Raw genomic sequence first — 12491 nt, 5'->3', positions numbered from 1 at the left:
GATATTCCTCTCTTAACACAGAGTATGTTAAAAATTCATCTTCATCATCTATCAGTCCAAAGTCAATATCCCTGCTTCTATCCAATTTTTCCATATCACCATCTTTTTCCCAATTTTTAAAGTTGGGTTTCCCATAAAGTCAATTTGGCATGGGAAAAAGGGTCAAATCTTTTTTTTTATTAGACATCACACTCCATAGCTTTCTAACTGACAAAATTGTTTCCAGAGATATTAGAGTTTTAGTATATTTAGTTCCTAATGCTGTCCATCCAACCACAGGTGTTACATATGTATATTCCAAAGTTGCCTAGGTCTCCCCTTTGAAAGAGTACCAGCTGTCATTTTCTTAAGCAAGTCAGAGTACCTCTAACTGTTGGAATGTAAGATATTAAAAAGAGGCAAGAAGAGGCAGAGTAAGTAGTAGAATGTAGCCAAACTGAGCCAATCTCAGAAAAAGCTATGCTGGGCTGGACCTGTTAGTACTTGAAAAGGTCCATCAGGAAATCTCAGGCTGTAGATTTGACTAAGAAGTTAAAGAAAAAAAATCCACAAAGTAACTACAGTATGCCTCTACTATCTTTTGTTTGCCTTGGTACCAATTAAAAAAAAAAAAGTTGGATAACATCTTTTACTCCTACCTAGTTAAGATCTCATCCATGTTCTTATGTCTTGAATGCTTCTGTACATTCTGTTGCATAGCATCATCTATTTTATTATAACTAATAATATTTTTCTAATTTTATTTCCTCTATACTGTATTGTTTCTGTTTTTAGAAGAAAAGCTTCTACATGGAGAAAAATAATAAGGGTTGGATATGTACTTTAGAAGTAAACTTAACAAAATATATCTTGAATTACTATCATCCTCCATCATTGCTCATGAGGGCTGTTCAGATTTGGAGAACATTATTTTAAATGCAGGAGAATAATGTCACAGAATAAAAGCAGAGAAAACAAACTGAACAAAATAAAAGCAGTTGCTAATAATCAGGTAAAAAAATATATATTTTCCAAGGTGACCAAAAAAGCAGAAAATAATGAAATATTCCATATTTGAAAAGCATCACATTCCCCAGAAAAGCTATGTGAGATCTCTGAGTAAATGCTTCAGTCGGTATGATGTGGTAGCCCATTTCATATGATGAACTAGCATCCACCCTCTTTTCCTATAAATATCCACAGATGCATCTGAATGAACTACATTCATCATATCCCCAGTTTGCATTTAAAAGCAAAAATTAGTTGTACAATGTTCTCCTTTAACAGGACATGGAGAAAAACAAATGTATATGGCATATTTGCAATACAACACTTGTATATTTTTATACTCTAATCTAGCAGTTATTTTCATGCTTTATTCTATTTTGGAAGACATCTTCATGTGCAAGTTCATTTTTTCTTCAAAATATATTTGCGTTTCTCAAACCTATGTAAAGTATCTATGGATATCTCTATCTATCTATCTATCTATCTATCTATCTATCTATCTATCTATCTATCTATCTATCTTTATTAAAAAATTTAATAGCTGAAGCTCTCTGGGCAGTTTACAACAAAACACACTAAAAATACAGTCTGAATAAAACATACACAACAAAATGCAAAATAAAAACATCATATACACTAGGCAGCTGTAAGGCGATCATTCAAAAATTAAAATTTCACAAAATTATACTTAAATGTGGCAATTAATAAGAGAAAAATGGTAGTAGTTGGATATCATACCTCATAATATGAGCCACTTCATTATGCCCTTTATGGAACATAGCAACTAAACCTGGAAATGTACTAGTAAACCTAATTTCCTATTTCACCTAAAGCTGGGGACAGTAATTATCAAATTCAGAATCAACCAAAATTTTTAAAACAACTTCAAATTCTGGATGAAGAGCAGAGAAAGGGCTTCTCTCATAGGCAAAAAATGCATGCATTTGATAATCCAATCAAGGCATAATATGTTCACTGTATCTTAAAATAATTCTGAAGAAGAGTTGAAGTTCCACTCCTCTCTAAAATAAATACTTGTTCTGTCCTAAAATACATAATGTGTGTGCTGGCAATAAGACAGTCTGAAACATTATACTATACATACATTTATACATGCATGCATGCATGCATGCATACATACATTTGTAGAATCCATTGACAATATATAGCACATAGGTTCCCCCCTTTTTCAACTGGTGGTCATACTAGAAATTTTGAGAATGTGTTCTAGGCCAAAAATCGCTGCTGAGGAAATCTTGAACATTCACAAAATGCTATAGCTCTCGTGCCAGATATAACAAAGCACCAATTTCCCAGAATGCTGCCACTCCTCTGAGATTATTTGAAGACTATAGATGTCTTGGAAATAAAGATGACGGTACAGACTGGTGCTTTGTATATTATTGACTCCAGGGGATCTACATTGGGGATCCAAGACATCTGTCATTGAATGAGAGTATTTCTTTCCAATGGCTATTCAAAGGAAAAGGCCTTTTATACTTTTTTTGCTGTCCATAACAACATAAATCCATTTTTCACCACCACCATAAAATCTGTATTCTGCTACTTTTAAGTGTAAATGATGAGATTCACTTCCTAATCCTGGGAAGCGTGAAATCTTCAGCTGCTGTAAAGATATAATGCACAATGCATTTAAAAGAGCAGGGATGTTTCATTATTTTCCTAAAAATGGATAGCATAATATAGAGAGGAAAAATTTCCAACAAATAAATAACTCCTGAAATCTACAGCTCTTATCAAGGGCAAAATAGTGGTTGGGGCAAAGAACACAATGCAAAATAGTAGAAAAGGATGAGAAAATAATTGCCTACTCAAAGATTCTAAAGCTAAAGATAACTAGCAAACCTGGACAAAGACAGCATAACATTTCAATTGTAAATGTAAGAGATTACCATAGGACTAGCTTAGTCATGGAAGATAAAATTTAAATCATTGCAGATCATGCTTTTATTTACTATGGTCAAATTGTTAGAAGTTAGAAAGCCTGGCTTATCCCTGATACATTTTATAATCCCCAGTTTATTCATCTGCATAAGGAAACATTCCTTTCTTTCTATGAATGGGCAACTGAACTTGTCCATTATAGCTAAATTACAGCTTCAGTCAGATCCTGTCCACCTTTCTAGTTAAACCTTTGGACATTGAGCCAGACTGCCACTAAGAGAGGACTGGGTGGGCTCAGAAATAAAGATCTCTGGCTGTCCTGCCTAGCCAGAGATGGTAGTCAATGAGTCTGAGTGCTCAGGGCTACTGGGAGGTCAACTTCCCCCACTGGTGTAGCTAATCCAATTCTCCATGACCATAGTGGGTGGGAGAAGATTGGAGGCCCAGCCTGAGGTGAGAGGACATGTGAGGAGTCTGGATTTGTACTGTTTACAGAGGAAGATGTATATGACCTAATTGTGGAATGTGTGTCTTGACTGATTTGGGTGAGTGAGTTGAGGGTGTTGAGGGTAAAGCCCAGCTGAGTGGCCTTCCAATAGTGGGCCTTGGGCCTTGGGTATTGGTTGTTTTGTTATTTTATTACTATTTTACTATTTTGGTCAGTTGAGGCATGTACTTTCTCAATGTTCATGGTGAGGGAACGGTGAGTTGCTCCTGGCAAGAGGGTAGAAGTAGTGGCTGTATTCCTATATCGTTAGGTACAGACAGATATGATGGGTGGGACTTAGGCTTGGAAGTGAGACCTCCAAACTTGTGGCAAACTCAACTTTCAACCCAGTTGCTCCATCGTGTGGACCAGCTGGCCAGAGGACTGCCCTTGGCCTCAGGATGCTGATGACTAATGCCAGGTCTGTTTGCAATAAGACCACCTTCACCCATGATTTGGTGTGGGAGGAAGCAACAAACCTAGTATGTATTACTGAGACCAGATTAAGAGTGACAGTTTCACCCCGTTAGAGATTCATCCTGCTGGTTTTCAGGTAGTTCAGCAGCCTTGATGCCTGGGCCAGGGAGGGAGTGGTGGTGACTCTGATTGTTAAGAGATATCTTACCAGAAGTCAGGAATGGTGTGAGTGCCTTTATGTTAGACTGGGCTGCAGAGCACACTTGGGATTCTGCTAATGTACTATTGAAAGCTGCTTTCTGGATTAATGGTGGAAAACCTCAACTTTTAGTACTAGGGGATTTTAATTTGCCTACCCTGGAGGGCAGCTTTTGTTAAGCTCAGGAATTCATGTCCTCCATGGTGATCTTGGGCATGTTTAAAGTGACCTTAGGCCCAACCCATATTGGCAATTGGACCTTGTTTTTGTCACAGAGCAGTTATCTATTGATCCAGAGAAGCAAGGAGTTTCTACCACCTCATTGCCATGGCCAGATCATTCCTGATCTACCTACCAGCCACCAGTGACCTTCGCTAATCTGCCCCAGGTGCCTAATGGATCCACATCTAGTGAGCACTTGCAGAGTTTCCACATACTTATCAATTCCCAAACCTTAAGAATATATAACACCAATTCTGTGGGCCTGTAAGCCTTTTGAGATGCACAAGGTAAAGAAACTGAAATAGTAGAAAATAAAATGACTTGAATTCTGTTTGTGTATCTGTGCACAGACTGTGCACTCCCCGTGTGTGTGCTGTGTGCTTATGTCCTTCACCCAACTGGAGCATAATATGTGTGCAATCACCCCTCCACATGAACAGATTATATGAGCAGTGTAGAGCGATCTATCTATGTTCAGTTGCCTAGCTGTTGGAGAGAATTGACATGAGTAGTTGAACACCTCCGTTGGATAGTTCAATCTCAGGCAAATTCTAATTAGCTCTTCAGCATGATCTGGTGCATGCATGCTTTCTTCTGTCTAGAACAGTGGCAGCGTCAGCTTGTGGCACTGATTTTTCTGCTACATTGTTAGAGTTCATCATGTAGAGAGTACATTTGGACCATTTGGAAACAACGGCTAGGGTTCTAGGAATGTTCTTTATTACTGTAGAGTACCATAAGAGAATCTTGAAAGCCTGTCAGTGTCCCTTTACTAAACAAAATCAAGGCAGGGTTATTCTGAGTTTCTTTCTCACACTTTCCACTTTCTTAGGACTGAGCTGCTAGATGTATTTTTTTTCATGGAGCCCTGCGCTGGTTACTGATACATTTCAGAGTACAATTTAAGATGCAAGTATTGACCTATAAGGCCCTTCACTTGGCACCTGGGTATCTACAGGACTGTCTAATTCCACTACATTGGTCTGACCATTTGATCTTGAGGGAACATCTGCTAATGGTTCCACATTCCCAGGAAGTAAGAACAGCCAAAGCCAGGCAGCGCAGCTTCCCTGTACAGTAGTAGCATCTTTGCTCGGAATGGCCTCCCATTGGAAATCAGACTCACCTCCTCCCTACTGGCCTTTAGGAAGTTATTAAAATCCGAATTATTTCAGAAAGCATTTTCATGATTTGTTGACTTAATTTATTGCACCATTTTTATTATTTCATTCTCTTTTATTTATTGTCATTTATGTTGGCATTTTATGTAGCTGTTTAAATTGTCATTTTGCTATATTCACTGTAAGCTGCCAAGAGTTGATTGATTCTGGTGGGTATGAATCCAATAAGTAAATAAAGAATAAATAAAATAAACTTGACCTGGTTCCAAGAAAAAGCAACACACAGGTTGAAGACAGCTATAATAACTTTGCAAATTGTTCATAGTAGTATTTAAAATTGCTGATTTAGAAATTCCCAACTAAAAAGTTACATTTCTGTCTGGGTCCACCTCAGGAAGGTTTTAAAAAAGCCAAACCAAGCTAAAGCCAATTATTCAAAGGAGACAATATATTTTTCCACAGGGGATCTTATTATGTCCAGTATTCACAAAGTAGGAAAGCTTCATTAAGGAAATGTAGAAAGCACTAGCCACCTATTTCTCATAGACACTTTTTTCCTACAGTATTGTATTTCTCTTTCTCCCATAGGCAGAATCCTGAGTTAGGAAGTCCACCTTACTTCTTAAATAAGTGTTTATTTTTCTTATTATTTCATTAACAAAGCTAGGTAATGAAAGAATTTATTTTGGACTAGTTCCCTGGAGCCCTTCATCATATATATTTCTCATATGATTTTTGTCTATTATGGATGCTTATGCTTATGAGTGCATGCACCCACAATCTAGAGAGATCAGAGTCAACAGACATTAAAGCCTAAAATGAAGCAGTATCATTAACAGAAAAAATGGGCAATATGGTAGGCAATATGAAAAAAAATGTATCTGCTTCTCAAAGAAGCAGTCTTTTTCTTAGAGTTGCCTCCTCCTGGCAATCTTTCAGTTTATATCCACCTGGTCAACCTATGAATATGTTTCTTTCACTACTTCTTGAAAATGCTAGCTTCGTATATGACAGAAGGCAAAACAACAGTCAAAAGACATTACTCTTAAATTAAGCCGAATCCATTAGGGCTAAACAAAAATGTAGCTGCAAGCTAGAATATTACTATGCCTCTATGAATTATAGGACACATATGTAGTTCTACTATTCTTACTTAGCAGCCATTTGAATTCCAGACCTCATGTCTCCTTTTAACTCAAATACTGCAACCTATATACAGCCATTTTATAGCCAACATAATAGTGATGTTTGAGTAAGCCTTTCACTTCAATGTTTTTTATCAATTTATAACTATAACAATTTATAGCTATAAACATCATTTGCAGCACTTGACTTGAGACAGTGGGAATGTTAGTGCATAACAAAGACTCATGTGTAAAAAAAACTACCATGGAAGTCACAACATGGCGGTACCAGCCATCATTTTCCAGCTTCCCTTTCTCCCCAGCTGGTACAGGAACCTTTTTTTTCCAGTAGCCATGATTTTTGTCTTTTTAATAAAATGAAAAGAGAGGCATAGACTGACAGACTAACAGATCAGCTACTGTAATTTCTCTCTTTCTCAACTCCCAGAATCTACCCCCCCCCAAAAAAGCGGGGGGATACTAAAAACTCAAAAGCACCAGAGACACTGTTGAAGGGGTAGATATGCCCCTGCAGTCAGTCTTGCGTCTCATTTCGCTTTCTGGCAGACTTATGGTTACTTAACCATGAGCTAGCTAGGTTTACATGATGATGGTGATGATGCTGTAACAATATCAGATAAGCTCAAAACAAGCCAGGCTATAGATTGCCATAAATACAGTCTCATCCATTATTTCAATTCCACTGACATCCTAGTGCAACAACAATATGGTATAGTGGATCATTCAAACCAGGTAAGCAATTTAAGCTGTTCACTGAGCAATTACTAACTGAAAGCTTGAATATCAAGTATATTTCTTATTATCTTAAGAAGCAGCTAATTCAACAAGACATTTTTTTCATGTTTACTGTATACCTCAGGGTATGTTTAAAAATATCTGGTTATTAACTTTATTATGTTAATGTGTGGAGGGACACTTTCTCAAATTATATGGGCTTGTGCTACTGTTGCCTGAAGGCTATCAGGCTCTGTATGGGGCAAAATAAACTCAAATTAAACCTCTCCAAGACTGAATTGCTGTACATCAGTAGGCATCTAGGAACATCAGTGCTGGGGGTTGTGGTCCCCCTAAGAGTTGGTAAATGACTTGGGGATTTTCCTAGACTGCTGCTACTGCTTAAACAACAGTGGAGGACCTTTTCTCAGTTTTGGCTGGGGGACTTTTGCTCAATTCTGACTTGCACCAATTGCACCAATTATGACTATACCTGACCCAGGACACTTTAATGTTGGATTATTGTAATGTGCTCTATATGGGGCAGCCTTTCAAGACAATCTGGAAACAACAACTAGTCCAGAATACAGCAGTGAGATTGCTGGCTGGTCAATCCAGCCATTGTAGTGTAACACTTCTCCTGAAGTCACTATAGTGATTATTAATAAACTTCCAGGCCAAATTTGAACTGCTGGTAGCAATCACTAAAGCTCTGTATGGTGTAACACCAGCTTAAAGCAGGCACCACCTTGCCAGAACTGAATCTGCTCATCTGGTGAAAATATCTTGGCAAGACCTGTTAAGAGTTCCATCTTCAGCTGAAGTGAGAGCAATGTGGACAGGATAACAGGTCTTCTCTGTGGTGGGCCCCACACTTTAGAACTCTTTATCCCCAGAGGTCCATAAAGCTCCCTCCCTCATACTTTCTAGAAGATCTTTAAAGGCAGTTTCATTTCACTGAGCCTTCAACCCTAGTTAAGTATAACACCTCTTGGGGAATGGTTGATTTATTATTTAATTTCTTACTAGTTGATTTGTTACTAGTTGTTATATTACCTGTGCTTATAATCTGATTTATTATTGCTGCTTTTATCATTTTAATGTATTGCAAACTGCTTAGGGTCTTTTGATTTGGATGGGCTATAAAAACTGTTAAATAAATGAATAAAATATTGTCTGGATTTAGTTTGATATAAATAAGTTTGTAAATATTGTGTTACTAAAATCAATGCAATTTATTAAGATGTGAATGTACCTTTGAATTATATACCAAAAATTTGGAGCTTAACATTATATGAATAATGATGGAACTGAACATGGGGAGGAGAGTAAAAAAGATCACTCTTTAATATTGAGAAGAGCACAACTCCAAATTTACTATCTTGGATCACTATAGGTGTTTACTTTCTATTTATGAGTTGGCTGTGTATTGACATAATGGAAAGACTGATCAATATTATTTTCTGCAGTCAGGATTTAATTATGTGTTTTAAAACTAGGTTAATGATTTCTCGTTTGCAAGACAATATGTTCTTGTTATTTCTTCTATTTTGTTCCTCTTTTCCATATATTTAAGAAACAAAAATTACTTTTTAAAATTATCTGGTTTTTCCTGGTAAAATTACAGACTATTTTATGGTTGAGTAATAAACAGAAACATAGTAGTTGAAGCTCCCTCAAATATGGTATTTTCATGAAGACTTTAATTTGCTGGATTTCTGCTAGTGAAGGCAAGCTCAAGCAAGACAAAATAAGCTAATAAGCTTGCTAACTGCTTTCTCTTGAATTCTTTAATTCTGTGACCTCTGGATTGGTCATAGCAGCTGGAGAATTGTAGGATTTGCTCCAACATACCTGGAGAGCACCAGCTGAGGAATGCTAGTCTTCTAATTCACAAAATATCTAAATCCTGATATGTGAAGGATAGATTGAATGAGATAGAAGCATGTGTAAATACTGTATGTACAAACACAATAAAACTGTAAATATTATTGGGTTGCACTCATTTTCAGGATACCATTGGCTGACAACTCTTTTAAAACAGTTATGATAAAGAGTTCTGATACACTAATAGTAAAACCTAAAACATATTTTAAGATTAAAACACAATTAAACCTTGAATAAGACTGCAGACCTCAAATAAGGTCAGTCATAATGAAAGTAATCCATAGGATCTTACTGAACCTTTATCCATATGCACATTTACTCAAAAGTAAATCCTTCTGCGTTTACCAGAACTTACTGTAAGTAGATGTGCTTAGCATTGCAGCTATTCAGCACAAGTCTATACATCTTTATTCAAAAATAAGTAGTGCTAGGTTCAATGGGGTTTAGTCCCAGGAAAGTATGTATAGTGTTTCAGCTCTATATTCCTATGTCTAGGAATGAAGAAGCAAGCACATCATAAAAATCTGGGTTGGTACCAAAAGGATAAAATCATACCACTAAAACATGTTTAATATCATTTTTTCTGTTTCTCAATCTCACATAAGTATGACAGTGTGGTATGTATATGTATGTACGTATGTGTGTGTGTGTGTGTGTGTGTGTGTGTATATATATATATATATATATATATATATATATGTAAAGTATGCCTTTACAACGTGAGCAGCAAAAGGTGCAAACACTGAAAAAGGTTTCCCATTTTGACAGCAGTGCAATAGAATATTAAAGTACCATGAAAAAGGCTACATATAGTTGATGTTAAAGGAGTTTATGAAATATATAAACAAAGATATATCCAAAAGCTTACTAATGGACAAGCACACATATACTTTGAAGCATATCTCAATAATAAGGAGCATCCCTCAAGGTTAGAGGTTTATGCCACTTATTTGATCTACTCAACACCTTTGTATTTATTTATACCTAATTTGCAAGATCAGTAGAGCAAAGGGTTAAGCCAAGCTTTTTGTTAATTCTTCGCATTATGTTGGAGCTCATACACCTTCCAGGCACTTCAAAAATCTTAACTTTCACTAGATAAATTAATCTTCTCAATAAGCCTTCAAGAAAAATGGGAAGGCACTAAATGAATCTTCTAGTTATATCCCAGGTACTCAATTTATCACCTCAGCAGTAAAATAAATGGTCAAATACCCAGTCACAGCCACCTCCACGGGAAATAGGTTAAAAAACAAACTGTGACAGCATAACGTTTAATTAAAAAAGCAGTACTGGACTGCACTACGATGTGGTCAGATGCTGTTTTTAAGAAATACAGGTAGGCCAAGGCACTTCTGTCCCCTGGAAGTGGCAAATGTCAGCGGCACTCTCCCCAAGCCAGCATATCGATAGTGATAAAATATTATCAAGAACCCAAGCAGACGGCAAGAAGAGGAGGAAGGGGGCCCTCCAGGAAACAGGAGATCAAGAAGGAGAACCAGGAGCGCCCCCTTCAGAAAAAAAATACCCCTCAGGACCTCCTCCCCATTTGCCATGTGTACCCTGTTGCGATTTGCCACTCCCCACGTCTCTCCCTACACGTAGAAATCCAAGCAATCCCAGGCACCTTCCACCTATCGAACGGGCTTCGTCTTGATAACCTTTCCCAATAAACACACGCATCATTCATCGCTTCGTCTTCTGACTACAGGCAGGCGCCTAGCCTTGCGCGAATTCGCCCCTTGCCTAGCATCGCATCGCCATCCGAGGCACGTCTCTCCACAGCTCCTTCCCTCACCCCAATGCCTCACAACGCCCCGCTCCCAGCCCCCCCCCCCCACTGCCCGCCTCAATCCCACCGCTGCCTCCCTCACAAGTTCCAAGCGCCCGCCCGGGACTGCCCGACTGTCGAGTCTGGTGGCGGCCGCCCGTATCCCCCCTTCTATGTCGCATCAAGTTGGGAAGGAAGGGAAGACCGAGCCTGTGGCTCCACAGAGGAAGGGGGGGGGGGGCTGTGAAAAGCTGCTCTACCCCGTTCACACAGGTTAGATGACACGCGGTGTCGCGCGTGCACCTCATCCACACAGCCCAGGCCCTCCCGCTCGACAAGTCGTGGCGGATCTGGGCGAGTCTTTCGTCCTTCGCGCTCGGCCGCCGGCTTTAGCAAACCTTGCAGGGTTATTTTTCTGCCGCCTCCGACCCTCCTCGGCTTCAGAGAGCCCTCGGCATCCCATCCCATCCCCCACGGAGAGAAGCCACCGCCTTTTCCTTACCTTTCTTTCCGCGCCTTTGCGCCAAAGCCAGTCGCGACGCACAGCAGCCGCAGCGGGTCTGGCTCGGATGCGGATGGCGGGAGCGGCGGCGGTGGCGGCGGCGGCAGCAGCAGCAACGCAGTGGCAGGCAGGAAACCTGGGAAGCAGCTTTCCCTTCAACCGCTAGTCCGGCCTCCCGCTCCACCATCTTCCTCCGCCTCTTCTCGCTCCTCCTCGGCTCAGCCCGGCAGCCATCCGCGGCGGCTCCTCTTTCTGCCCCCGCCTCCCGCGCCTCCTTCAACCCGCCTCCGAGGTTCCCCCGTGACTCCGGTGTGGCGACGAGGCCCGGAGCTCCACCGGCGGTCGCTTTTCTCGGACTGGCATCGCCGGAACGGAGGACCGGCTTGAGCTGCCCCTCTCTTCAAGCTGCGGAGGTGGCATTTTTGCCCTCTCTCGCCGAGGCGACAGCATCCCGGCCTTATCTGCAGAGCGAAGGGAGCTGTCAGAAGCAAAAGGGCCAGTCTCCTGACTTGAATGCCCACGGGAGCAAAGACAGCTCTGACCCGTGGATCTCTCCTCGGGCCTTGAAAAGGAAGCAGTTCCCTTAATTGTGGTTGAAGCCGTCGCTTTGTTTGCTGTGTTGCAATTCTGGATAGGTCTGAAGTAACGAGTTTCTTTGAGAATGTACAGAGGGCACTTCTGGTATCCCTGAGTAAACCACCAACTACACTAAGGTTACAGGGTTACTGTGCTGCCGTAGCTCAGCTGTGCAAAAAAATATACTTTGCACACAGGAGTAGCCTGGTTCCAGACCCTGCTACTTCCAGGTTTTCTGGCAGTTGAGCAGGCATCTGATTTTTCTGCCTCTGTTCTTAATGGAGGTTTATTTGAGTTACAAAACTGCTTTTATTTCCCAAATAGTTCATGCAAATTTTCAGTTCTATGTATTGGCAGTTGCTATCTTGATAGCCTTACAGTACTTGGATCACATCCTAACCGGATAAGTTACTCTGAGCCTCACTGGAAGAAAGGTATAATATGAATCGGCAAAGACTTGTACCTAATTCAAGAAGTTATAGAAAATAATGAAAAGCGCTTGTAATATTAAAACAAAGGGCCCAGGTATTATTCAATTTAGGGGCACCGGCCTATACA

At 39.9% G+C, this 12491-nt stretch overlaps 1 protein-coding gene across 2 annotated transcripts in view; it reads right to left on the bottom strand.

Annotated features, from left to right (window-relative positions):
* Nucleotides 1-11598, bottom strand: part of APBA1 (amyloid beta precursor protein binding family A member 1) — an 85525-nt gene extending 73927 nt beyond the window's left edge. For both annotated transcript variants that reach the window (XM_088129984.1, XM_088129985.1), the window contains exon 1: nucleotides 11358-11598. The gene's annotated coding sequence lies outside the window, so the exon portion shown is untranslated. The remainder of the gene's footprint in view (nucleotides 1-11357) is intronic.
* Nucleotides 11599-12491: the final 893 nt, after the last annotated feature.

Source organism: Python bivittatus, unplaced genomic scaffold, assembly GCF_059951505.1.
Source record: "Python bivittatus isolate LINGU-HERP-01145 unplaced genomic scaffold, Pbiv_v1 ctg000850_np1212, whole genome shotgun sequence".
NCBI lineage: Eukaryota > Metazoa > Chordata > Lepidosauria > Squamata > Pythonidae > Python > Python bivittatus.
This window is presented reverse-complemented; position numbering and strand designations above follow the sequence as displayed.